The sequence below is a fragment of the Alexandromys fortis genome, unplaced genomic scaffold (genome assembly GCF_014885135.2).
Source record: "Alexandromys fortis isolate MF-2015 unplaced genomic scaffold, M_Fortis_MF-2015_v1.1 scaffold_41, whole genome shotgun sequence".
Lineage (NCBI taxonomy): Eukaryota > Metazoa > Chordata > Mammalia > Rodentia > Cricetidae > Alexandromys > Alexandromys fortis.
Genome location: NW_026067923.1, coordinates 9890077 through 9895126, shown reverse-complemented (window position 1 = coordinate 9895126; position 5050 = coordinate 9890077). Strand labels below are relative to the sequence as shown.

General features: G+C 37.8%; 1 pseudogene; it reads right to left on the bottom strand.

The window, feature by feature from the left end:
- Positions 1-1111: 1111 nt before the first annotated feature.
- The window catches only part of LOC126501449 (60S ribosomal protein L29-like), a 34874-nt pseudogene continuing 30935 nt past the window's right edge, over positions 1112-5050 (bottom strand).

The window sequence follows — 5050 nt, the reverse complement described above, 5'->3', positions numbered from 1 at the left end:
ACTTACTAAGACTACGAGCCTCAAAGTCAAATGCAACATTTTTCTTTACATTCATAACCTCTGTTCCTAGTTTAAACTTGTCTCAACAGGGTCCTACTTGGCTGACAGACACATCCAAGCATCAGATGCCGACTACAACCTGCCGCAAATGACTGCAAGCCCTGGACTTGCTGAAAGCTGATGTGGACCAGTTCAGCCTGTGTAAATGCTACCTGTCTCTTCAGCACAGTCAGCGAACAAGATGCTTCTGATGAATGCCCTTTTGCCTGGATTCCCTCCTTACCTCCGACTAGCCTTTCAGCTTTCTTGGGACCTGATAACAATGCTCCAATGCCAGCTCCATGTAGTTACAAGAAAAAAAAAAAAAAAAAACAAACCTGTCCTGTGCTCCCTTTCAAAACAGGTTGAAATGCTGAGACAAGGGGAAGCTCCTGGCATGGGGGACAAAATGAGTGCTTATAATGCCCATTGACATACCAGGAAAACAGGCCCAGAGTTGTCAATTAATGGATTTATTGACTAAGATGACAGAACCAAAGAGATCATTCAGGATTATAAGTTAGTTATATTCAAAGATCAGAGCTACAGGGCCTGGTAGCATAGGATGGCCACTGCCCTAGAAAAATCTGCTAACAGTTTTTAGGTACCAATACCATCTCCTTAAACTCCTGGACAAGGAGAACCATGATTGGGTCCTGTCATTGGTGCTTGTTAAGGGGGGGACTGTAGGGCCCAGTCAAAACAAGCTCAACGGAGGCCTGAGTTTCAGATTACCTGGTTTTCTTACAGGGGACCCTGGTTTGGTCCCAGCACCACATGCTGGCTCACAAACATTTGTAACTGCAGTTCCAGGGGCACTGACATCCTCTTTTGGCCTCCATAGGTAGCAAACATGCCAGTGGTTCACATACATGCATGTAGGTGAAACATTCACACACATTAAATAAACAAATCTTAAAAAATAGCCTATTCTCATGGCATCTGTGTGATCTGCTAAGAGACAACCTTATTCCTCTCCATTCTGACATTTTTGTTCTTTCCATGTCCCCCCCCCCCAAGAATATCACTGTTTCTGAGCGGCGAGGTTGGCCACCTTTTCCCACCATCTAAGCTAATAAATGCGGCTCTCCTCTTCTTCCGGTTCACTGAAAAAAAAAAAAAAAAGCAAAAGCAAGGCATTAAAGAAGTCACCATCTTATTTCTTTCTTTCACTTTTTCCATACACTATCACAGTCAAGGGAATACTTACAAAATGGCAGTCTTAACTATATCATCCTTCAACTGGGGAATATTATGCGCAGGCAGTTGTTGCCCCTAACAATGTAGTTCCCAGAATCTTGAGGATTCTGGCCTTATCCTTCGAATCTGGGAATGGTCAATCCTAAGATACCCACATGGCTCTCAGTGAGAATCTTTTACCATTATCCTCCTGATGATTCATTGACTCAAAACAAACAATGTCACCAGATGGATTCCGAGGACTACAGCAGTGATCTCTCTGCTCTGGGGCAACACATGGGTCTGATGATTCCACCAAAGATTTAAAGTGTTCCTGATTTAGAAAAAAAGTTCAAGGACTCTCTTGTCTTGTAGGGCTATAGTGTTTGAGGTAACATAAATATGTGTTCTTGGGCCATAGTCATTCATTTTTGTCTCCACGATAAAGTGTTTCTTTTCTTCTTTTAAGATAATAGGAAAATATATAATAGGTATGGATTTGAATAAACAGTTCTTGATACTTAAGTGTGGGCCCCTAAGGACAGTCCACTTTTATAAAAACAATCACAGGAGTCAGTTCCAGGTACCATCACAGGCCCTTTGTATCTAACAGTTCATCATTGTCTTCTCAGGTGGTTATCAATGTGTTCTTTCTGGATCTTGGATTGATCTCTTTGATCAGTATGTATGGGTTTAAGGCATTCAGTTTATCTTCGCTTTGGTCTGTTAATTTGCCAGTATTTAAGCTTCTTCCTGGCTACTGTTCTAGTTTCTAATTGACGAAAGATACAGTGTTTAAATGCTGCTATTTGCCATTTCAGCTGATCTTAATGTTATTATAATTATTGACTATTACTAACTTCTTTGTAACTAGGGTCTTTAAAATTTTTATTTAGATCAAGCTTAGGTGAAATACAGCTCGAAAGGTCTGGAACTAAGAAAAAAATGGCTCTTAAAAATCTGCTTAACCTACTTAAAGATGTATAAAAGCATCGTGATGTTTACAACTGTCCCAATATGTTTAATTATACCCTGATTATAATTTATCCTTCATAATGTTTGAGACAACAATTATTCTTTGAAGTTTATCAATATAGAAAATGAAAATCAGAGTCTACCAAACAGAAAGGAGGTACAAAGGTTATACATATAAAATGCATTCATGTTAAAGAATGCTAAAGTATTTTGTAAAAAAGTTATGAGAATTAAAGCTAAAGGAAGAAATATGACAGAGATAAAACTGAGCTCATAGCAATGAAAGGTTGTTAAATTTTCTACTACTGGAGGCAAAACAAATGCCCGATTCTCTATTACAATTGCTCTGCTTTTAATAACAGTTACACAAAACTAGCTCAAAATTACAAGGATTTAATGCATCATTATTTTTGCTAAATAGACCATTTAGTTATTGATGGCTAGATTTTATTCACATGCTGTTTATATATGTTTTCCTACTGGCGTAAAACCTACCCTTGCCAGATTCCCACTTCTGTAACAGGAGGAGAATTCCACTGCAAAGAATTTCTCCTAGTCAAGGCATTTCCACTAAATTAAATCTTTTTGTAAGATTGGAGAAACTATGGAAAGTGTTCTCTGTGTAGATCTTCATCCATTAAATTAAAGGATGTGCCCTCTTCTTTAGCGTCACCTCTACAGTGGCCTGGGTCCTCTGAAATCTTGAATTCTAAGGCTAATCATAAAGTCGGGTTTTGTTTTCTACCATTTTTATTTATGTGTGTGTTGTTTTGATTAAATTGTTAGTGTTTGAAATCAGAGTTAACCCTCAGATTCATGGCTTTGAACATTTGCTGCTGAGCTGGGACGCTACTTTGGTGGGGGGTGAAGGCGAGGTGGAGGAAGTAGATCTCTGGGGGTGGACCACTAAATACTATATAAATACAAAAAAATACAGGCTTTTGGTTTCAGCCTGTGCTCTTTGTCTCTTGATACTAGCTATGTAAACAAGTAATCTCATATTCCTGATGGGGAACCTGGAGTGGCTCCTGCTAACATACTGTTCCTGCCCTCTGAAGTCCTTTGAAACTGGCAGCCAGTGTGTCTTTCCTCCCTGAAGCTGCCTCTATTGGCTATTTGGTTTCTTCTATTGGTTATTTTGTTATATCAACAAGAAAAGTAACTAGTATAATTATGTTGTGTCTTTTTTTCTTTGATTCTGTGCCATTACTATAGTTTAAGCAAACCCACTCACAGGCAAAATTTTATTTACTTTACTTACAGGGTGAAAAAAATTCATAAGGATCCTCAAAAAAGTAGGCACCAGGCTCATTTTCAGAGATGTATTTCATCTATACATTATGAAGCTTACACTAGACTCATTGAAATAAAAACAATCCTTTGTAATTCCACTTTCATATACTTACTAACTCTGTGGAAGTTATTGCAAGCTTCAGTCCTATGATATTTGTAATACTGTATCTTTGCAATGTCACATTTCTCGTGGCTAAGGTTTGCTGCCCCTGTATGCAGACCCTGAATAATCTTTCAGAACACTGAATTGAACTTACTGAGAGAATATTTTCTTTTCTAATGCTTCAGCAGATTCATAGAGCAGCTGGTAGACTCTCTTTCAAATAGTTTAGCAACACAATGATCTAGAAAAAGATCTGGGCTTGTTCTGTGCAACAGGCTGAAAGTATGTCGCTTGTAGTTAAAACAAGACCATCTAAATAAGTATAATTCTGTCTTCTTAATTAAGCAGAATCTATAACAGTTAACAAACCACTCGATTTACTCAGGCTATTCCCGCACACATGAATGTGCTGTTCAAAACGCCTGCACATATTTGCAAATACATTATAGGAACAGCTATCTCATAGAAACTTTTGCAGCAAAACCTATTTTAGTGCAAATGACCGGTGATTCTGTTTCTGGGATACCTACCTATAAAGAATGTGCTTGGGTTTAGGGAATGAGATTCTCTCCTTCATCAGGATTTTGAATGCTTGAAGATAAAATGATATAGTCAGCATTTTCTCAAGATGGTGAGGGCACGCAATGTGCATGCACGTGCTCAACCAAGTATTATTCCATAATAAGAATGTAAGGTTTTAGTTGACTGCTTTGACTCTTATGTAAATATAGTGCTGAGTATTATCTGTATGGATCTCTTTGGTGGTTAGAAGAGATGCTATATGCAGTAAGATGAGGTCATGGAATATGTGAGTCCCTGCCTTTACCAGGTTCAAAAACTAGTAAGAGAATTCTAAAAACCCATTATTAGAAAAGAAAACAATAAGTACATCTGAGGAAAATGCACTCCTTTCTTAGGTTAGTCCAGAAGGATGAGATCAATGATGTCCATCTAGAAAGTCAGAGATACTCACAGGACAGCTCACCCTGCTAGATCCCGAGGGGCAGTAGAAGGTCTGTAGCTAAACAGACAAATAAATGGGGACGAGGAGAAGGGACTTTCTTTAGAAAGTCAAGGAAGTGTATGACTAAGATCTTTTTGACAAAACAGATGTGGCTTGATGTAAGTATCATGGAGAATACATGTGAGAAAAAAAGATGCTTGCTGAAGATAAAAGTACATTCCAATAAAAATAGAAGTGATTATATTATTATCATCAAGTTGAAGGGAGGAGGGGAGAGTCAGGGAGTGGAGCAGAGAAAATGTAGAGATCAATAAAAATAAAATTAAAAAAACCCTCAAAGGCCTTCAGGTAGTTCTACTTGATTATTTTGTTCTCATATTTAAACAGAATTATCTAATTTCTTCAATAGGTAAATATTTACTAATGAACAAAATGGGAAAATACAAATCACTTCTATGTATGACGTGATGAAAGACCAACTTTCTTGAATATATATA